Source organism: Felis catus, chromosome A1, assembly GCF_018350175.1.
Source record: "Felis catus isolate Fca126 chromosome A1, F.catus_Fca126_mat1.0, whole genome shotgun sequence".
NCBI lineage: Eukaryota > Metazoa > Chordata > Mammalia > Carnivora > Felidae > Felis > Felis catus.
The window spans coordinates 171,410,385-171,434,179 of record NC_058368.1 but is presented as its reverse complement, the minus strand read 5'-3'; the positions used below and the strand labels follow the sequence as shown (position 1 = coordinate 171,434,179).

The 23,795-nt window shown below is 36.7% G+C and overlaps 1 long non-coding RNA gene across 1 annotated transcript in view; it reads left to right on the top strand.

Annotated features, from left to right (window-relative positions):
- Window positions 1-23,795, top strand: part of LOC109502629 — a 306,029-nt gene that overhangs the window by 2,745 nt on the left and 279,489 nt on the right. The window contains exon 3 of the long non-coding RNA XR_002161354.3: window positions 22,743-22,856. This is a non-coding gene — a long non-coding RNA (uncharacterized LOC109502629). The remainder of the gene's footprint in view (window positions 1-22,742; window positions 22,857-23,795) is intronic.

Genomic DNA, 23,795 nt, shown 5'->3' with positions numbered 1-23,795 from the left:
TTTGCATATTTCTTTGGGTTTTCTTCTAAAAAATCACATCATCTGCAAAAGCTTTATCTCTTTCTCATTATTTTTTTTTTAAAGTTTATTTTGAGAGAGAAAATAGAGTACATGAGCATGTGCACAAGTGGGGGAGGGCTAGAGAAAGAGGGAGAGAGAGAATCTCAAGCAGGCTCCACACTCAGCATGGAGCCTGATGTGGGGCTTGAACTCACAAACCTCGAAATGAGGACCTGAGCTGAAATCATGAGTCACATGCTCAACTGACTGAGCCACCTAGTGCCCCTATTTTTATTTTAAATGGTAAAATTATAATGGGTGGCTTGTTAACCCAAATCAATTTCCTAAAATATAACTAAAACATGGTAAGCAAACCTCCATTAAATAGCAAAGTATAGCATTAGGATGTAAATATTCATAACTTTGCTTCCTGAATCACTAAACAATATAGTTGTTAATAAATAGTTGCTTTGTCAGCAGTAACAGCCTCTCTTTCATTGTTACTACTTTTCTGCTTTTCTTTCTTCCTTCTCCATTAAGTTCTTTAATGCTTTGTCAACATTTTTGGTTCTTATTCTATAAAACCATGGGGAAAAGGGCAATATGAAATACAAAAGACACTGTGGGAATGTGACAGAGAATGATTCACAATGAGGATGATATTTTAATGCTTCTTTTATCACCAGTAGCATTTGTGATCCCCTTCTTTGATATTCAGTATGCTTTTGATTTGCTGACACGGTGTGGACATCTTACCAACGTTTGTAATGTAACTCAAGGCATTTCCTATACCTTTGTTGTTGTTGGTGGTGGTAAAAATGTATTGAGTTTTGGGGTGCTAAATAAAGCATTTCCTACATAAATATCAGTTGACATGTTAGTTTGAGAGATATATACGTTGTACGGCGTTGGAGAATTAAATACAGGAGGGAATTTACTGGGAAAACATCCATCAGGGAAATGTTTTGTGGAATATGCCTGTAATGGCTTTATAAATTTACTTGGAGAAATTTTCCTCTTCTCCAAAAAATTTAATATAATGTCAGGATTAACTTTTTAAACTGTTTATTTATTTATATTTTGGGGGGGGGGAGAGAGAGAAAGAGAGAGAGAGAGAGCACGCACTCTAGCAGGGGAGGGGCAGAGAGAAGGAGTGAATCCCAAACAGGTTCCACGCTGTCAGTGCAGAGGCAGATATGGGGCTTAATCTCATGAACCTCGACATCATGACCTGAGCCGAAATTAAGAGTCAGATGTTCGGGGCTCCTGGGTGGCACAGTCGGTTAAGCGTCTGACTTCAGCCAGGTCACGATCTCACGGTCCGTGAGTTCGAGCCCCGTATCAGGCTCTGGGCTGATGGCTCAGAGCCTGGAGCCTGTTTCCGATTCTGTGTCTCCCTCTCTCTCTGCCCCTCCCCCGTTCATGCTCTGTCTCTCTCTGTCCCAAAAATAAATAAACGTTGAAAAAAAAATTAAAAAAAAAGAGTCAGATGTTCAACGGACTGAGCCACCCAGATACACCCAGAATTAATTTTTTTTAATTTTAAAAATAAAAAAAAAATCTGATTCTGTGCTGGAATCAGATGCTTAATGACTGAGCCACCCAGGTGCCTTAAACATAAGCCACAGGCTTTTAAGACTATCTGGGCCTAGTATTTTCTTTATGGGAAAAATTTTAACTACTGATTGAATTTCTTTAATGGTTATAGGACCATTCAGGTTTTTTCTTCTTTAGTCATGTTTGGAATGACTTCCAAACATCTTTCCTAGGAAAATGTCTCTTTTCAAGTTTGTTAGCAGGAAGTTGTTCATTATTCTGAGTTTTTTCCCTCATACCAACCGATTCTTTGGTTGTTTGACACCAACTGGGTGTCTAATTCACTTAAACTCTGATACTAATTCCCTTGAGTTAGCATCAGACCCTACAGGTTAAGAGCTTACTCCTGCAAGACTGCCCTCATTTCATTTGCCAGCTGCAATGGGATGGTCAGGCTACTCACACTTTTGCCCAACCAAAAATATGGGGGTTAACATGACCCTTCCCCCACCTCAGGTTTGGTAATTCACTACAAGGACTCACATACTCAGGAAAACACTTTGCTTACTATTACCAGTGTATTATAGAGGCTACAACTCAGAAACAGCCAAATGGAAGAGATGCATAAGGCAAAGTATAGTGTGAGGAGGAGCATGAGCTTCTATGCCTTCCCTGGGTATGCCACGTTCCCAGCACTTTGATGTCTTAACCAACCAAGAATCTCCCTGTCTAGTAGGAGTTTTTATGGAGGTTCCACTACACAGGAATGATTGGTTAAATCACTGGCTGTTGGTGATTGAACAAAATCTCTAACCCCTCACACTTTTCCCAAGATGGGGGTTAGATGGGTAGAGCTGAAAATTCCATCTCTGTAGTCACATGGTTGATTCCTCAGGCAAGAAGTTCCACTCCTGAAGCTGCCAAAGGAGACTATCAAGAGTCACCTTAATGATATAAACATAACTGGAAGGGGCTTGTCCCGAATAATAAAAGATGCTTCTGTCATTCAGAATATCCAAAGGTTTTAGGAGCTCTGTGCCAAGAACCAGGGACAAAGACCAAAAATAGATTTATCATACCTTATTATAGTATTTGATTATCTTTTTATTTTACTTTTAATTAATTTTATTGAAATATAATTGATATATGACATTGTATTAGTTTCAGGTATACAACATAGTGATTTGACATGTGTATATGTTGTAAAATGATCACCACAGTAAGTTTAGTGAACATCTATCACCACATAGTTGAAATTTTTGTTTTGTTCACTTTTATGATTTACTCTCTTAGCAACTTTTACATGTACGGTACAGCATTGTTAACTATTGTCACCATGCTGTACATCCCATCCTCAGGACTTTTTTATCTTAGAACTGGAAGTTTGTACCTTTTGACTACCTTCACCCAATTTGCCTACTCCCTTCACCCCCATCCATGCCTTTCCTCTGGCAACTACCAATCTGCTCTCTGTATCTATAAGTTCAATTCTTTTTGAATATTCCACATATAAGTGAGAGCATACAGAATTTGTAGTTCCTCTGACTTATTTTACTTAGTGTAATATCCTTAAGGTCTATCCACCCATATTATTGCAAGTAGCAGAATTTCCTACTTTTTTAATGGCTGATCACACACACACACACATATGGATAAAGCAAACACATATGTTGTTTTAGATATAAAATTTGCTTTATCTATTCCTTCATGGATGGGCAATTAGGTTTTTTCCTTGTCTTGGCTATTGTAAATATTCAAGATGATAATTTCGTTTTCTTTGGATAAATACCCCAAAGAGAAATTGCTGGGTCATATGGTAATTCTATTTTTAATTTTTTGAGGAAACTCAGTATTGTTTTCCATAGTGCCTGCACCAATTACATTCCCACCAACAGTGCACAAGGGGTCCCTGTTCTCCACATCCTTACAGACACTTGTTATTTCTTGTCTTTTTGATAATATCCATTTTAACAAGTGTGAAGTGGCATCTCATTGTGGTTTTGATTTACATTTCTTTGATTATTAGTGATGTTGAACATTTTTTCATGTCTTTTGACCATCTGTATGTCTTTGGAAAATGTCTGTTCAAATCTTCTGCCCATTTTTAAATTGGATTATTTTTTTGCTATTGAGTTGTAGGAGTTCCTTGTATAGTTTGGATATTAGCCCCTTATCAGATTTGCACACATTTTCTTTTATTCTGTAGGTTGCCTTTACATTTTGTTGTTTTCTTTGCTCTACAGAAGCTTTTTAGTTTGAGGTAATTCTTATGTGTTTATTTTTGCTTTTGTTGCTTTTGCTTTTGTTATCAAATCCAAAAAAAAATCATTGCCAAGATTGATGTCAAGGAGCCTACTGTCCGTCTATGTTTTCTCTTAGGAGCTTTATGGTTTCAGGTGTCATGTTCAAGTCCTTCATTCATTATGAGTTGATTTTTGTATGTGGTATAAGATAGTAGTCCAGTTTCATTCTTTTGCATGTTGTTTTCCAGTTTTCCCGTCACTGTTTGTTGAAGACTGTCCTTTCCCCATTGTATAGTTTTGGTTCCTCTGCCATATATTAATTGGCCTTACATGGGTTTATTTCTGGGCTCTCTGTTCTGTTCTATTGATCTATATGTCTGTTTTTATGCTAACATTGTACTATTTTGATTACTATAGCTTTGTAATAGAGTTTAGAGACAGGAAGTGTGATGCTTCCAGATTGTTTTTTCTCAAGATTGCTTTGGCTATTTGGAATCTTCTGTGGTTTCATACAAATTTTAGGGTCATTTGTTCTATTTCTATGAAAACTACCTTTGGAGTTTTTTTTTTTTTTCATGCTTATTTATTTTGAGAGAGAGAGTGTGTGGGTATGAGCACAGGGGAAGAGAGGAGAGAGAGAATCCCAAGCAGACTCAGTGCTATCAGCACAGAGCCTGACAGGGGGATCAATCCCATGAACCGCGAGGTAATGACCTGAGCTGAAATCAAGAGTTGGACACTTAACTGACTAAGCCACCCAGGCACTCTGCCACTGGAGTTTTGATAGGGATTGCATTGAATCTGTAGATCACTTTGGGTGTTAGGGACCTTTTAGCAATGTTAATTCTTCTAATCCATGAGCACTGAATATCTTTCCATTTATTTATGTCTTCTTCAATTTCCTTTATCAGTGGCATATAGTTTTCATTGTATAGGTCTTTTACCTCATTGATTAAATTTATTCCTAAGTATTTTATTTTTTTTTGATGCAGTTGTAAATGTGATTGTTTTCTTAATTTCTCTTTCTGCCTGTTTTGTGTATAGAAACACAACTGATTTTTGTATAATGATTTTGTATCCTGCAGCTTTACTGAATTCATTTAAATTTTTTGATGGTCTTTAGGTTTTTCTGTATATAGTATGTCATCTGGAATTAGAGACACTTTTACTTCGTCTGTTCTCATTTGGATGCTTGTTTTTCCCTTTTTCTTGTCTAATAAATCTAGCTTGACTTCCACTATTTGGATGAATAAAAGTGGCAAGAGTGGGTGTCATAGTCCTTTTCCAAGAGAAAAGTCTTCAGTTTTTCACTGTTGAGTATGATGTTAGCTATGGGCTTGTCATATGTGGCATATATGGCATAAGGCATCACTGTATTGAGATATGTTCCCTCTATAGCCACTTTGAGAGTTTTATCATGAATGGATGCTAAATTCTGTCACATGCTTTTTCTGCATCTTTTGAGATGATCATATGATTTTTATCCTTCACTTTATTAATGTGGTATATCATATTGATTGATTTGCAGATATTGAGCCATCCTCACATCCCTAAAATAAATCCCACCCGATCATGGTGTATGATCCTTTTAATGTACTGTTGAATTCAGTTTGCTAATTTTTTTTTAAGGATTTTTATATGTGTGTTCATCAGGGATATTAGCTGGTAATTTTCTTTCTTATAGTGTCCTTATCTGGTTTTGGTACCAAGGAAATCTGGCCTCATAAAATGAGTTTGGGAGAGCTCCTTTATTTTCTATTTTTTGGAAGAGTCTAAGAAGGATGTATATTAATTCTTCATTTTTTAAAAATGTTTATTTTGAGAAACAGAGAATATGTGAGCAGGGGAGGGGTAGAGAGAGGGAGAGAGATTGAATCCTAAGCAGGCTTCATAATGTCTGTGAAGAGCCTAAACCATGAAATCATGACCTAAGCCAAAACCAAGAGTTGGATGCTTAACTGACTGAGCCACCCATGTACCCCTTAATTCTTTAAATGTTTGGTAGAATTCACCAGTAAAGCCATCTGACCCTGAAATTTTGTTTATTAAGAGGTTTTTGTTTACTAATTCAATCTCTTTGTTATTGGTCTGTTCAGATTTTATTTCTTCATGATTCAGCCTTGGTAGGTAGTATGTTCCTAGGAATTTATTCATTTCTTCTAGGTTGTCCAATTTGCTAGCGTATAATTGTTCATAGTAGTCTCGTATGATCCTTTGTATTTCTGTTTAGTAGTTATGCCACCATTTCCTCTTTAATTTCTAATTTTATTTGCATCTTCTCTCTTTTTTTCTTAGTGAATCTAGCTAAAGATTTACCTACTTTATTTATATTTTCAGAGAACATTTAGTTCCATTGATCTTTTCTATTGTCTTTTTAATCTCCATTTCACTTATTTTGGCTATGATCTTTATGACCTTCCTTCTGGTAAGTTTGGGCTTCATTTGTTCTTTTTTAGTTCCTTAAGGTATAAAGTTAGATTGTTTATTTGAGATCTTTTTCTTTTTTTACTATAGACACTAATTGCTGTGAACTTCACTCTAACAATTGTTTTCTGCTGAATCCCTTCAGTCTTGGTTGTTATATTTCCTTTTTCATTTGTCTGAAGATATTTTTTATTTATCTTTTAGTTTCTTCTTTGATCATTGTTATTCAGTAACATGTTTAATTTCTATATATTTGTGAATTCTCCAGTTTTCTTCTTATAATTGATTTCTAGTTTTATACCATGGGAATTGGAAAAGATGCTTGATATGATTTTAGTCTTCTAAATTTATTAAAACCTGTTTTGTGGCCTGACATATGATTGATCTATTCTGGAGAATTAGAATGTTCCACGTTTGCTCAAGATGAATATTCTACTGCTTTTTGATGGAATAGTTCTGTAAATGTCTATTAAATCCCTCTGGTATAATGTGTAGTTTAAGTCCAATGTTTCCTTATTGATTTTCTGTCTGGATTATCTACCTATTGATGAAAATGTGGTGTTGAAGTCCCCTACTATTACTGTATTGCTGTCTATTACCCCCTTTAGTTCTGTAAGTATTTGTTTTGTATATCTTGGTTCTCCTATGTTGGGTCCATAAATATTTACAATTGCCATATCCTCTTCTTGGATTCACCATTTTATCATCATGTAATGACCTTCTTTGTCTCTTATTAGTCTTTGTCTTAAAGTTTGTTTTGTCTAATATAAGTATAGCTACCCATGCTTTCTTTTTTTCCCCAGGTTGGGGAATATCTTTTTCTATTCCTTCACTTTCAGTCTATGTGTGTCCTTAAAGCTGAAGTAAGTCTTTTGTAGGCAGCATATAGTTGGGTCTTATTTATTTTATTTTATTTTATTCCATTCCATTCCATTTTTAAGTAATCTCTACACACAACATGGGGCTTGAACTTACAACCCTGAGATCAAGAATTGCATGCTCTACCAACTGAGACAGCCAGGTGCCCCAGGTCTTATATTTTTTTACTACATTGAACTACTCTTGTTCTTTTGACTAGAGAATTTAGTCCATTAATGTTTAAAGTAAATATTGATACGTATGGACTTATTGCCAGTTTGTTAATTGTTTTCTCGCTGTTTTGTAATTCTTTTGTTCTTGTTTTCTTCCTTTGTGACTTGATACTTTTCTATAATGATATGTTTAGATTCCTTTCTGTGTATCTTTTGTGTATTTACTGTAGGCTTTTGCTTTGTGGTTACCATGAAGCTTACATCAAACATTCTAGAGTTATAATAGTCTATTTTAAGCTGATAACAATTAAATTTAAATGCATTCAAAAGCTTTACATTTTTACTTCCCCTCTCATGTTTTATATTTTTAATGTCATAATTTGTCTTTTTACATGTGTATCCATTAACAAATTATTGTAGTTACAGTTACATTTACTACTTTTGTCTTTTAACTTCATGTTAGATTTATAAATGATTAACCCACCACCATTACATTAGGTTATTCTGAACTTAACTATGTTTTTACCTTTCTGGTGAGATTTATACTTTCAGATATTTTCCTGTTATTAATTAGAGCCCTTTCATGTCAGCTTAAAGAAATCACCTTAACATTTCTTATAAGGCCAGTGGGGTGGTGCTGGACTTCTTAAGCTCTTGCTTGTCTAGATAACTTTTTATCTCTCCTTCAGTTCTGAAGGACAACTTTGCCAGGTAGAGTATTCTTGATTGGCAGTTTTTTCTTTAAGCACTTTGAATATATTGTGCCACTCCTTGCTGGCCTGCAAAGTTTCTGCTGATAGTCTAATGGGGGTTCCCTTGTATATAACAAATTGTTTTTCTCTTGGTGCTTCTAAAATTCTCTTCTTACTTTCTACTTTTGATACTTAAATTATGCATCCTGGTGTAGGTCTTCTTGGGTTTATTTTATTGGAACTCTCTAGGATTCCTAGTTCTGAATGTCTTTTTTCTTCCCCAGGTTAGGGAGGTTTTCAGTCATTGTTTCTTCAAGTAAGTTTTTCACCTCTTTCTCCTCCTTCTGGATCCCCTGTCATGCAAATATTGGCCTGCTTGATAGTGTCCCAACAGTCCCTTAAGCTATCTTTTTTTCTTTTTTCTTTTGCTCTTCTGATTGGATGAATTCCACTATTCTATCTTTGAGTAACTGATCCTTTTTCCACTGCAACCAGTCTGCTATTGAACCCCTCTATTGAATTTTTCAGCTTAGATTTTGTATTCCTTAGCTCTGTGGTTTCTGTGTGGTACTTTGTTATATTTTCTATCCCTTTGTTAAAATTCTTACTTTGTTCATGCATTGTTCTCCTGGCCTCAGTGAGTATCTTTATGACCATTATTTGAACTCTTTGTCAGGTTGATCACTTATTTTTGTTTCATTAAGTCTTATTCTGATGTTTTATTCTTTCATTTGGAACATATTCCTCTATTTCTTCATTTTTCCTCTCAGTGATGATTTCTATGCATTAGATAAAATAGCCACATTTCCTAGTATTGATGGACTTGTTCTCATGTGGAAGAAGAACCATATCATTCAACCTTGCCCTAGCTATTGTTTTTCTCTCAAGTCTTTGTGATTGCCTAAGCAGTCTTTTTTGTTCTTGGTGGCTTCCAGTATTGAAAGTGTGTCAAGACCTGTCAGTGTCCCAAAGGGGAGGATCTCAGTCAACACCTAGATTCAGGCTCATTGGAAGCTTAACTTCCAGGCAACAGCTTTTAAAATATCAAATATGCCTCTTTCAGCGGAAGACTGGGAGATGGGCATTTCTGTTTGTGGCCTCAGCACTGTGTCCTGAGGGGATAAGTGGCCAAGAACTATTTCTCTGTTTGTTACAGTTTTGTGGGAGGGACCTGAAAATGTAAGCCACACTGGCCACTAGAGCCAGGTGATGAAAGGGCATCTTTTGGATGGCAGCCACAAAAACTGGGTCCCCAGATGTATACACAAGCTCCTTTCCTGGAAATATTGGCAAACTGGCATGAGGCAGCAAGAGAGCACAAAGGTGGTACCCACCAGCTCCCTGGTCTCTGGAGGGTATTGTAGTCAGCCCTTTGTTGTGTACTAAATTAGAGGCCCACTGTGCAGGCTATAGGTATTAAGATGTGTAGATAGACCTCTTTCACAGAAAGACTGGCCATGTTTAAGCTGGACCCTAAGGAGTTTGCTGTGGTAAGTCCTTGTAAGCACTTTAAGAACTGTCTCTTAGTTTTCTATAGCCTTGTTGGTCTCATGGATGCAAGCCCCATTAACTTTCAAAATCTGGCGTTTTGGTCACCCATTTCTTAGGTGGAAGTGCAAGGCTTGAAGTTGGAAGTTCCCTCCGGGTTGTGTGTTGCTGTGCCAGAGGTGGGGTTTATGGTGAGATTGTTTATTAGCCTCTTCTGCCGGGTTTTATGTGAGTCTTTTCTCATTTACCCAATGTGTGGGAGCCACTCAGATAGTTTCTGGCTTTTTTTCAGAGATACTTGGTCTGTATGTGGCTGTAGATTTGGTGTGTCCATAGGAGGAGGTGAGGTCAGGAGCCTCTTATATGAGAATATTACTCAGTGATTAAAAAGAATGAAATATTGCCATTTGCAACAACATGGATGGAACTAGAGTGTATTGTGCTAAGTGAAATAAATTAGAGAAAGACAAATATCATATGACTTCACTCATATGTGGAATTTAAGATATGAAACAGATAAACATAAAGGAAGGGAAGCAAAAGTAATAAAAACAGGGAGGGAGACAAACCATAAGAGACTCTTTGATACAGAGAACAAACAAGGTTGCTGGAGGGGTTTTGGGTTGGGGGACGGGCCCAATGGGCAAGGGGCATTAAGGAGGACACTTGTTGGGATGAGCACTGGATGTTATATGTAAGTAATGAATCACTAAATTCTATTCCTGAAATCATTATTACGCTATATGTTAACTAACTTGGATATAAATTAAAAAAAAAAAAGCCTCTTCTATTGCCATCTTGAACCAGATCCAAACATTGAGTTGCTAATATCAATTATTAGAAATTTTTCTAGGATTTTTCTTTGGTTCTTTCTCAAAGATGTAGGTTATTTGTGATATCTTTTGTTCCTTGTTATGTACCCTCTTTTATTTCTTGAAATATATTAAACACTCATCTGATATCCTATAGGTAAAAAATTTGTATAGTCTAACTCTGTTTCAACTCACTGTCACTTGTCTATTTTCTCCTAGGTTTTTTTTTTTTTGTTAAGTTGTGGTATCCATTTGGGTCTGTTCCTCTAGAAAGGGTTATGTTTGGTATTGCTGGGTACTTGGGACACTGCTAACCCATGAACACTCTCAGACTATCCTATCCACTGCACATAAGATAGGATGTACCCTATTCTATATGAGCAGAGACTGGTGCTAGTAATTTTCAAGGGAAACTTTTCCCCTCATTTTATCCTTCTTCATAATACTTAGGCTTATTGTCTCTACTGGTTGTCTCTATAGGGTTATTCCCTCTTTCCTCACCTAATTCACTTACCAAGGATGTTGCCTTTCATGGGACACAACCTTACACACGGGTCATACATGGAAAGTTCTGTTTCCCACTTCACTCAGGCCTCATGTCTTATCTCCTGACTCCCATATGGCTCTAGGAAGCCTAAACTCTAAGCCACCCGGAGAGAGGTCCCAAGCAAATGCCAGCTCCAGAACTTGCTTTGTATTCAAGTTGTCTTTTATTTGTGGCCTCTGAGGACTTCCCCTATTTTTTAACCAACTCAACCATTAATTTAGAATGATATTTAAAAATATTTTATCCAGCACTTTTAATTATTCTGAATTAGGGGGTTTTCCTGCATATCTCTCCTGCCATGTTTGCGGGCACAAAACACCTTTTGAGTTTCTTCATCAATTTGCTCCTTGAAAAATCATCCAGCTTAAGAACATCAGAAAGGCTTATCACTAAGGCTGCTTATTCTACTAATAACCTATGTGTAAAGGTAATAATTCTTCCCAAAATAATTTATAATTTAGAGAAATTCTCACCAAGTCTCTTTCTTAAAGTAACTTGGTCAAATTCTTTGGGAACCTAACAAAAATTATTCTCAAGTTCATTTGGAATAAGAAATTGATGAGAATAGCCATATCAGTTTAGAAAAAGAATAGTAATGATAGAGGACTAACTCCTTCTTTAATATTAAATGTTAAACATACTCTGTTTTTTTTTTTAAATTTTTTTTAACGTTTATTTATTTTTGAGACAGAGAGAGACAGAGCATGAACGGGGAAGGGGCAGAGAGAGAGGGAGACATACTCTATTTTTTAGAAATTTTTTAATGTTTGTTTTTGAGAGAGAGAGAGGTAGATACAGAGCATGAGCAGGGGAGGGGCAGAGAGAGAGGGAGACACAGAATCTGAAGCAGGCTCCAGGCTCAGAGTTGCCAGCACAGAGCCTAACACGGGGCTTAAACCCACGAATTGCCAAGATTATGACTTGAGCCCAAGTCAGGGCATAACTAACTGAGCCACCCAGGCACCCCAAATATTCAACATATTCTAATTCTATTCTAATATTAATATTAAGACATATTTTAAACTTTATAAGATAATTAAATCTGTATGATAATGGCACAAGTACTCATCTATCTATGGAATAGAAGATATAACTCATAACAATTCTGAGTACATGTTAAGTCTTGATATGTCTTAAAGCAAACTTCCCAAATCAGCAGAGAAAGGTGGGTTTAACCCACACATGTTGCTGGCAAGAGTGACTTGTCATGTTGAAAAAAAAAAAAGTTTTACTTGATGTAAAGCAAAATAAGGCCTATGTAGTTTACAGAATTAAATGGGAAAAAATGTTAAAAGAGCTATGTAAAAATACTTGCTTGATTATAGACAGTACTGAATAAACTTGAAAATCAATGGCTTAGAAGGTGGCAAGAAACTGGTTACAATGAATGATGAGGTAGTAGAGCGATTTATCTTACTTTTTGATCATGAGAAAGTATTACCTTTCAAAATAATAAATAAAATTTATTTTAAAAACAAAACCATTGGAGGGAGTAAGAAAATAATTGATAATCTTAATTTGGCAAAATTTTAAATTTCTTTGTCTTTAATAATTAAAGAGAAATTCCATGTATCATATTGGCCAAATTCTTATAATAAATATAATCATAACAAATACAATCTTTAATAATTAAATCATTCATGTTAATCCATGTGAACGCTGAGAACCTAGTAGAATCAAAGGCAAAAAGAGAGATTTTACAAAAGAGAAACGTGAATTCTAAAACATACCAAGAAGTGTCAAAACCTTAAGGAATTCGGTGAAAAATATTTTTGTAACCCTACTGATTTGTAATAATACTATTTGACCCCTAAATTTACAATTTACAATTTGTTTTTCTGATATTTATGTCGACTTTTTTTTTTCTAAAAGCTAGGCCTGTTTGTGTTTATAGAGGCTTTGTTTCTTTAATTTTGTACTTATTTTGGGAAAGCAATTGGGCTTAAATGTTTTTCTTAACAGATTTTTCACTGTGAATGTACTAATCATTAATGCTTAATGTGTTTGTATATAAATGGTGTGTTTGAGTAAGATGTCGTTTGTCTCTAACCTGGTTAACAAAGACTTCTGTAAAATTTTCTCTGCACCATTTTATAGAAAGTACTGACTTGTCAATGACGGTGATACTGCAAACTGAATGGTAAACGAATGCTAATTTAAAAAATTCCTTTATGGGTCTGTTTTAGTATAAGCAGGATACCACCAGGTGGCAGTACAAGCAAAGGACAAAATCTTCACTGTAATTTGTAGTTACACTTTAACTGGAATGAAATGAGTAATTGAATATCCATATTTGAGTAGAATCACCCCATCTTCCTAGGTGTTTTTAAAACCTTGTTTTATACTATTTTTTTAGAGGTTAGGTTTTGGTTTTTGTTTTGTTTTGTTTTGTTTTTGTTTTTAATCTGGTCAAGTTGTACAGGAAAGACCTGTTTTAATATGTTACTTTGAGTAACCCAAAAGAACATCTTATGGCTTCCAGTCCAGACGAGACTGACACATCTTTAAGTGGTAAGATTACCTATGCCACAGAACTGTATGTCCTAAGCCAGTCAGGAGAGTAAAGCCAGTGCTTTAGTCAGGAGCCAGCCTGCCAGAAAATATACATGGCAATTGGGGTTGAATTATTCATAGATGCTTCTTTTGTGGGTTAGACAGCTCAATCTGTCTAAGTATTTTTTTAAGTCAGGTATGACTTGATTGCAGTGCTTAGTCACATATCTGGAAATAAATAGTTGCTAGATAAAAATATGATTTTTTATTTTTATAACTAAATATATATATGGCATGTGTTTCATGTCCATATATTTCCAAGGGTATTTTTAGAGACATCTGTTTCCATATCAGTAACTTTGCTCTTTCATGGTGCTAGAGTCTTTCTTTGGGGAGCAGATAGAAGCGTTGGAGGATGTTCTGTAAGACAGGCGCTCCTCAGGTACATGGAATAGCTCAAACAGCTCAAAACCCAAAGCCTGGCTTTCTAATGAGTGGCTTTAGTTATATTAATGTTAATATTTGTTTTAGCCACTGAAAGAGAATTTCCAGCTGCTCCATTAGAGATATGAAGTCTCTCAGCTGAGTAAATTAAATCCTTTGTACTGAGGCAACTTGAAAGTGAGCATCCATGGATGTGGGGGGATCTGTGAGAAACCATAGAGAGCCCAAAAAGGCCTAAAAGACAGAAGTTTGAGGATTCTTACCCTTCAAACTTTCAAAAGGAGAAGAAGTGATTTCAGTAAATTATAATAACAAATGTCGTATCAATTCTGTAAGATAAAATAAATGATTGGTGAAACAGCATCATTTATTCACGAGAAGCCAGACTAGGTTTAACACCCATCACAGCAAACTTTCCTTTTTAAACAAAGTGTCCAGACCTCCAGAGCTGGGAAGGGTGGAAAACCTAGAAATCTGATTTGAGCAACACACTTGACAAGGTCTCTCAACACACCTTTGGCTGAAGTGAGGTGTAAGTGTCATTACGTATATTGGTAATTGATTAACTACCAAGGTGGTGCTGTTTAACAGATTGATGTCAAGTGGAGGGATGTTTCTAGGGATGTCCTTGGCCTTTATTCTTTAATACTTTTTATTAGTGATTTGGATGAAGATGTTGAAAGCATTCTTAAAAATTTGAGATGATATGAAGTTAAAGAGAATAAATTAAGTGGTCAAATAGAGTTCTAAAATCTTAGGCTAGTTGAACTTGGTGAGTGCTAGAAGAGTGATTTTAAGGAGAATATATATTAAAAAAAATAAGAGGATCTATGTAAAGGCCACTACCTGAGTCCTAAAATCAACAGCATATATACAGGGTAAGTCATATCTTAGCTGTAGCACATCTAGAAAAGACTTAAGGGAGTGTAGTTGGCAGTGAATATAGTATAAATAAGCTGTGTACCATGACTGTCAGTAAATATTAATTTAGGTTTTATTAAACAAATGTGGCATGGCAAAGGAGAGAGGAGATGTTCCCTCTTCTACTGGCTGGACCACCCTGTCTTCGATTTTGGGTGCTGTACCTCGAGTGGAGCATTGCTAGGCTAGGGACTGTTCAGGAAGGAGACAAGCAAGATGATAAGAGCTGCAAACACTGTTATGAAGGGCATGGCTGAAGACACTGAGTATTAGAAAATACTACATCAGAAGATGGAGTAACACTGGCTTCACATATTTGGAAGTCTGTATGTGAAAGAGGGATTAAACTTGTTCTGTGTTCAAATTAAAATTGAGGGGGTGGAGACCTTAGACAGTTTTGCATTTCATGCAATGACCCTCTGATGGTTGCAAGCAACCCCAGATAGGTACAGACTATTTCAAAAGATGGTGACTTCTCCATTATTAGAGTATTCAAGCATGGAAATGTCTTAGCAACTGATAGATAGTTGAATGAATTTAAAAGTCCCTTCCAATTCTGTGTTTATGGTTATTTTCTTAACCCATTATTAAGCTAAAAAAAAAATCCTTAAGAAAAGGCATCTTTGAGGGATGCCTGGGTGGCTCAGTCAGTTAAGTGTACCACTCTTGATTTCAGCTCAGGTTATGATCTCACGGTTCATGAGATTGAGCCCCTATTGGGGTCTGTGCCAAAAGCACAGAGCCTGCTTGGATTCTCTCTCTCCCTCTCTCTCTCTCTGCCTCTCCCTTGCCCACATGCCTGCTCTCGCTCTCTCTGTCTCTCAAAACAAATAAACATTTTAAAAAGAGAAAAGGTACCTTTGAACATTTCTCAATATTAATTTATCTCATTAATTCTAATATATGTTTTTTTTTCTTCTCCATGTCTTTAGTTAGCAGAGGCAGTATCAGATTTAAAATGTGACCTTTATTCCTGTTGTCTCAAAGATATGGTCAAAGCCCCAATGCCAAGATAAACATAATAGGTACCAAGTGCTTCCAAATTCTAAAGCGATTACCTAAATGGGTCATGTCAAATGATTGGGTAACCAGTTCTGCCTGTATTTAGCCCATTGCTTACCTCTGAGGTTGGAGTTGAGGAGTTGGTGATGAGGACTGTTTGAGAGACTCATTAGTGTGCCGTAAGATACCCATCTCCCCATGGGGAACTTCTGGGAGAGCTTGACATGTATGCCTTGGAATTTGGGAGACTCAAGGACAGTGATAGTAAGAGAGACTGGCTGAAGTTACCCATACCTGGCAGTAGCTCAAAAGAGAGAGAGACCTTTGGTAGAAACAATCTTCTCCACCATGAAAGGGGTGTAGCAAAGGTGTGTGTTTCCCCTAGACCAGAAGTGGGGTTATTTTTAAGGGCAAGAAAGGTAGAGTAACCTAACCCCACAGGCCTGCATCTTAGGAAGATAGCTCAGGGGAGCCAATTTAAATTCAATAAGATGTTGGAATTTTGATAGTAAACAAGAGACTTTTAGCATACGTAAGATTATTCTTGCAACTTAAAGGGATAGAGAGAGCTATTAGACCTTCCATTCAAGGGTTTAGAAAAGGAGTCCAGAAAGCAGGTTTGAAGAGACAGTGTAGAAAAGAATAAAGCTGTCTTCTGCTTGCATCCTGTGCAGACTAACCTAATAAATAGATAGTGGGAATGCCAGAGCCGTGGATTCTGGTTGTGGGCTTTCACCAAATAGCAGTGTTCATAGGTTCAAGTCACCCCACCTCTTTGGGTCCCAAGTTTCTTCACTTGTAGATGATCTCCTGCTTTGTTTTAGCTATGTAGTTCTTTTTCAATTTCACTTCACAATCAAGATACACAATATATGTCTTCTATACGTATAAAAAATTTAGTATTTATAAATATTTATACCCAGAACTTCTTTCAGAAAAAAAATTTCATTAGGGGATCTCCATTTTCTTTCAGCATACTGACTGTGTTTTGTGCCTAGATATAGTGTTAATGTTATTTTCTGCATTTCTCTAGTAGTTTTCCTCTGCTAAACTTTATATAGATAAGCTTTAGTAAGATATGGCATTTTGAGCACATATATTTTAAGAGTTTTACCCATATTAATTCTGCTGATTCAGTCTACATGTGGTTTTTACATTTTATAGCTGGAAAGTCACAGGCAAACTAAATTGAAGGAGATAAAAGGAATGTCAATTAAATACAATTAAATATTAAAGAACTCCCCAGAACTCTTGGAATTCATGAGATAGTTCTGCATGTTCTTACTCATTGTGCAACAAAAAATAGACTTAGTTTGTCTTGAATGTTAAGTCTCTTCATAATAAAACTGCTCTGTAAGGTAAGGTAATGTAACTATCTATACATTCCCGTCAGAGTCTCTGACATGCCCTGGAAAGGGTTGGCACAACTAAATCATTGCTTTAACTAGTTTAGTTATTTAAAATTATACAGTAAGGTGTGTATTGCAGTTCAAATGAAAATGAGCCACTGATTAGAATATCATAAAATAGACAAAATGAGAAGGCAACATTTATCTTAATCTGCTCAGTTCTTTGCTGGAATTCCTCATTTCTGGGTTGACCTCTTGAGCAATAGCAATAATTTGTTATAAATTAGATCGTGTACTTATTAGCTTTGAATTTTAAAGACATTCAGTCTTTGTAATGATACTGAATGGAGGATTTTTGAAGTATAGCACAATACATGGATTGCATGTTTATATATACAGCAGCATCTATGTCATACATTGAACTAGAACAGCGCAGCAAAAGCAAAAACCGTGGCACCCGTGACTCCAAAGCCTATAACTTGAGATATCTTTGCTATTTTCACCCAATTTGGATTTAAATGATCTCTAAGTTTTCTTCTATCTCCACAATCCTATGATTAGTTCACAAGAGACATCATCTTTAAAGCTTAGGTGTAAATTCAGCCATGGCAGCTTAAGGCTCTAAAATCTCAGTATCCAGAACACCAGAAACCTTGTTAGAATGCAATGAGAATAAGAGTAAGAGAATGGAAAGTCAAGTGTAATACAATGCCTTTCCTTAAAAATACATGTACATTAGTTTAATTTCCCTTATGTTCCCGGGGCTGCTCCACATCATGGTGGTTAAGAGACTTATAAGGAGTGTTTACAGAGAAAGAAGTAAACAAAGAGCACTGAATTCTGTCTCTGAGGGCAGGTTATTTTTCTTCCTTACACAGCTATAGACTTCCAAGTCCACAGATGTAGGCCAGTGGTAATAAGAGGCAACTGTACGTGTCATGAATTAGAGGGTGGCAGCAGCACATGTTATTATTCCAGGCTTCTGGCAGTATTATTTTTGCAACTCAGCACATTTCCTCTTTTTTCCTACTCTTTTAGTGCAGTCTCTACTGCTTCTCTTTACACAAGGATCTACATAAGACCTAATGGGGTCAGAGAGCCTCTTCCCCCTGGCCATTGTGATTGGTTAAGATATGACTCATGACCCAAGCTAGGCCAATAAGAGCCCTTGTCTGAGACTTTCCTATAGTGGAAAACTGCTTTTGCTTTTGAGTTCCTGGAGCTGGATGAGTAGCTGAGGATGGCTAATTTTATCATTCTGTGGAGCAGGCCTTCTGCAATTGTCAGAATGAGGCCTACACTGAGAGAGACAAAGAAGAGAGGAAAGAAATGGTGATGTTGTTTGAGGTCTGGCTCTGGTTCTGTATGATGTTAGCTCTAATAAATCACTCCTTTTTTGTTTAATGTAAGTTGATTTGGATTTCTGTCATTTGTACCCTGCCTGATACAGATTTCAAACAGAAATATTAGAAAACACCGTCTTTTGGAATGTTACTTCATAAACCTAAAAATACAGATGATTTTGGTATGATAATAAAAATAACTGCAATTTATCAAACATCTACCAGGTGCTAAACATGGCAAGGAGTACATGATGTGTTTTGTGTTATTTTCATTTAACCTTCACAACAACCTATATAGTATATGTATCAGTTAGCTATTGCTGGGTAGCTAATTGTCCCAAAACTTACTAGCCTGAAACAATAAGACTTTAGTTAACCATGTCTGTGGCTTGGTTGGGTGATTCTTCTGGTTTAGAACAGGCTCAGCTGATCTTAAACAGGCTTACTCATGCATCTTCAGTAAGTTGGCAGATTTCTGGGAACTGAGTGGTTTGGGATGACCTCATTCATAGGTCTGGAGTTTGGTGGTCTTCTCAGCTGGGCCCCATAGGAGTGACTGGACTTATGTCTCCAGGAGGCTAGCCTGGGCTTGTTAACATGCATGTCAGAGGGTTCCAGGAGAGTGAGTGATGGCAGGAAGTCCTCTCAAGGCTTAGGTGAGGTACTGCATCTTGCTACTTCTCCTGCATCCTATGGACCAAAGTACAAGGTTACCCTTATTCAGGGAATGAGGTAATAGTCTCCACTTAAAAAAAATTTTTTTTTAATGTTTATTTATTTTTGAGAGAGAGAGAGTACAAGCAGGAGAGGGAGATACATAATCTGAAGCAGGCTCCAGGCTCTGAGCTGTCAGCACAGAGCCTGATGTGGGGCTCAAACCCACAAACCATGAGATCATGACCTGAGCTGAAGTCGGATGTTTAACCGACTGAGCCACCTAGGTGCCCCCAAAATCTCCACTTTTAATGGGAGGAGCTGAAAGTCAAAGGGAATGGATATAAGGAGGCTGAAAAATGGTAGCACAACTACTTTACTAAAAAAGGTATTGGGTGCATATACTTCAAAAGTTAAGAAATTTATTCAAGGTCATATGGCTAGTAAGTAGCAGAGATAGGATTTGAGCCTTAATCTTCTGACTGAAAATCTTACTCTTTCAGCGTTTTTCTATTCTTGCTGATTGATCTATGTAGTCCAGATGTCACAACTTAATTAGTTTCTGAAGTCCTTTTCTTAGATCACTTTTGAATGACTTATCAGTTATTATGAACAATTTCTTTATTATAATAAAGGTATTAATTTTCTGTGAATAGGTTATTCTTGAGCCACTCTTATAAGTATTTTCATTCATATTTATAGCCACAATAAAGTTCATATTTTCATTCTTGTATCATGGCTATGATTCGAAATACCAGATGTTATTTTGGGAGAATAGGTAAAATAACTTGGAGTATCTTTTAAAATTTTAAACAATATTTAGATGTAGTGAGGAAACTATGTGTTCAGGCAAATGGGAAGCTGGAACATAAGGAGATCTGTAAAATGGGAAGAAGACTGACAACAAATGGAAGAAAGCAACAGTGGACTTCAACCCTGTAGGATTCTAGGGAGGGTAACAGTGGCAGGAGCTATCATTTACATTGAGGAATCTTATAGCCTGGTGTGAAAGTCTTCATGAATAGTCCAGAGTCAGCCCTCTCCAAGGATCCTCAAAATGATAGAATATGGGGAAAAGAAGCAATGTACTCAGAGCCTGCTATTGCCCTGTAAGACTTAGATGCCCTACGTTATGCCTCCCCGCAAAAAAGTTTAGCTTAATGCCCCTCTGGCATGCCTAGTTTAATAGTCTGAGTGTTATAATTGTCCCTCTAGAACAGTCCAAAGGATGTTGGTGAGGGAGGGGTGTGGTCACATAGGCAACTTTGTCTTATGAAATTCAGTGATTAAAATGGATGATCACTGTGAAGAAAGGAAGATTGGAAGAACATAGAAAGAAACAGATGGTGGGAAATTAAAGAAGATAACTGCCAGGAAATTTCTTCCTGCAATTGAAGTAAGGGCTTCTCTCAGAAGATAACACTAGGCAAGTAGAACTGAACAGTTGGGAACTTCTCAGAGATCATTTGATTTGAGGTAGGATGACTAGAACTTACATTTGGGATATAGGCGTGAGGAAAGGGAGTGTTCATAATGGTTCAAATGAGACAGGAAGAGGTAAAGAAGGACAAGTAGGAGGACATCTTTGGATTGGTAAAGAAAGCGCATGGTTTTATGATTTAAAAACTGGCTACTAGAGGAAAAAGTGATTTGTATAGTTTTTAAACATTATAATATATCTTCGCTTTCTTTTCAACATTAGTAAATATGTCACTTTAAACAGCACAATAGGTTCTAATTTTAGAATCTGATGATGAGGAAAAGATGAGGTATGAGAAGAACAGCGTGTATTTTCCTCAGAGGGAAAAAGCCAGGGATTGCACTCTCCCTAATGACTTTCCTAAGTGGTTTGTTTGTTTTTAAATGTTTATTTATTTTTGAGAGAGACAGAGCGTGAGTGGGGGAGGGGCAGGGAGAGAGGTAGACACAGAATCTGAAGCAGGCTTCAGGCTCTGAGCTGTCAGCACAGAGCCTGACGCAGGGCTCGAACCCACAAACTGCAAGATCATGACCTGAGCCGAAGCCTAATGCTTAACCAACCGACTAAGCCATCCGGGTGCCCCAAGTGTTTTATTTTAAGAGGGTTTGCATGTTCTGTGTTCAGAAGCACAGAGAAACTTGCAATGGAGAATCAATTTCCTGTTTTTTCTGTTAATCTCTATCTGACCCTGGGTGACTCTGGAAAGAAAGAGTGGTCATTCTACCAAGTCAGTGAAGTTTGGTCTGTAGTCAGGGCTAGATCCCAGGGCTGTGGAACCTGACATTCCTGTACTCCATGTCTGTGGGAATTTGTCCATATCTGACTGTCATCTAACTGCAGACTTTTCCCCCTATACCAAAAAGGTGCAGAGTTCTAACCACAAGAGTGAGAATTCTATATAAACTTGAAATCACTTTTCAACATGAACCATTTGAAACAATAGATCCCACTTTATAATATTAAGGAAAATAACCCAAGGAAATTAAAAGAAAGCACATCAATGTTCATTAGATAGGAATGTATCTCAGAAAGGAGACCAAAAAAAAAAAGTTGGGTAGGGCAACTCCACATAATAATTTTAAGCTTTTAAATCACAGGTTTGAACTGTAGGAATGCCTTTGTTGATAAATACAGAAGAAGGATGGGGCGCCTGGGTGGCGCAGTCGGTTGAGCGTCCGACTTCAGCCGGGTCACGATCTCGCGGTCCGTGAGTTCGAGCCCCGCGTCGGGCTCTGGGCTGATGGCTCAGAGCCTGGAGCCTGTTTCCGATTCTGTGCCTCCCTCTCTCTCTGCCCCTCCCCCGTTCATGCTCTGTCTCTCTCTGTCCCAAAAATAAATAAAAAACGTTGAAAAAATAGATAAATAAATAAATAAAAAGAAGGATCAACCATTGGAACTATATATCTTGCGTTTGTTTAAAGCACTGAATAAATTAGAGCAAATTTTGTAGAGTTTGGAAATGTGCTGTGATGTTGAATCTGTAAATATATATATATATATATATATATATATATATATATATATACATATTGACCCCTTTCTTCTAAATCTGTAATTAAAAAGGGTAGGAAAAGTAACCAAACATAAAAGTAAATTCACATCCTTCACTTCCAAGTTCTGGTTGAAGATATTTGAAAGAGCAGGATGGTTTTCCATCTTTGGTAACTTAGACATACTTACAAAAAACAAAATTATTTCAAGTGTCTTCTATAGTATTGTTATTAATCTAAGTGTTATTCTTTACAAAATTATAGATAACAGCTGCTGCCAGTGTTGCTGTCTGCTGTGCCAGTGTTGCTGTCCTCAAAATGATGTCTGTGGATACCTCTTTTTACTATTTCAGTCTCTGAATTTTTATGTCAAAAGCCAACTTTGCTTAAATGTTAACTATTTTTTTAAGTATTATTTATTCTGGAATAATTTTATGTGCACAGAAAATTTGCAAAGGCAATATAGCAAGTTCCTATGTGCACTTCATCCATCATCTCCTAATGTTAACATCTGTGGTAGATTGAATGGTGGCCCCCCAAAATATATGTCCACAAACTAACTCCTGGAATATGTGAATGTGACCTTATTTGGAAAAAGAGTCTTTGCAGATGTAATTAAATTAAGGATCTCAAGATGGGATTGTTCTGGATTATTTGATTGGGCTGTAAATCTAATGACAAGTGTCCTTATAAAAGACACACAGAAGAGAGACATACAGGGAGAAGTGGAGAAGGCTTATTTATTTATTTATTTATTTATTTATTTTTTACTGATATCCCTTTTTTGTTCTAGGATCCAGTCCAGGACACTACATTGCATTAGTTGTTACATCTCCACAGTCTCCACTGGTTCATGATAGTTTCCCAGTCTTGTTTTTCATGACCTTGATGGTTTTGAGCAGTACTGGTAAGATACTTTGTAGAATATCCCCTACTATGAATTTGTCTGCTATTTTTCTCATGATTAGACTGGGTTATGAGTTCTGGGGAAGAATACCACAGAGGTGTGGTGCCCCAGTGGGGAAAGGGCTATATATATCCACATGACTTATCCCTGCTGTTGTTAGTCTTGATCACTTAGATAAAGTGGAGTTTTCCAGGTTTCTCCATTGTAAAGTCACATTTCCCCTATCTATACTATATTCTTTGGAATCAAGTCTTTAAGTTCATCCCTTCATGGGAGATTAATCTACCTCCTTGTAATAGGGAGAAGCTAATATGTATTATTTGGAATTTTTCTGTAAGATACATGCCTGCCTTCCTCCTTTTTTTCAATAATTTATATATATCAGTATCAATGTATGTATACATTATAATCCAATTCCACTTTATGATCTAATGCAACATTATTTTGTTACCCAAATTGTTCTAGTTTTTATGCCTACTATTATTATTGTTATTAATTGATTATATTGTATGATATTAGTTTAAGCTTTCTTTTTGTTCTCCAGTCTACTAGGTATCTATTGCTTCATAACAAATTACAGCAAAACTTAGGGGCTTAAAACAAACATTATTATTTCACAATTTCCATGGGTCAGGAAGTCTGGGGGTTGCTGAACTGGGTGCCTCTGCTCCCTCACAAGGCTGCAGGTTAGGTGTTTGGTGGAGCTGTCATTTTCTCAAGACTTGACTGGGGAGGATCTGCTTACCCAGTCTCACACACATTATTGTTGGTAGCCCTCAGGTCCTTGTTGGCCTTTGGATGGAGACATCAGTTCCTTGCCATGTAGGACAGGAACAGTCCTAGAACAGCTCATAACATGGCAGCTGGCTTCCCTCGGAGGGTGGCCAAGAAGGAAATTACAGTCTTTTTGTAACCTAATCTTGCAAGTGACATCCTACC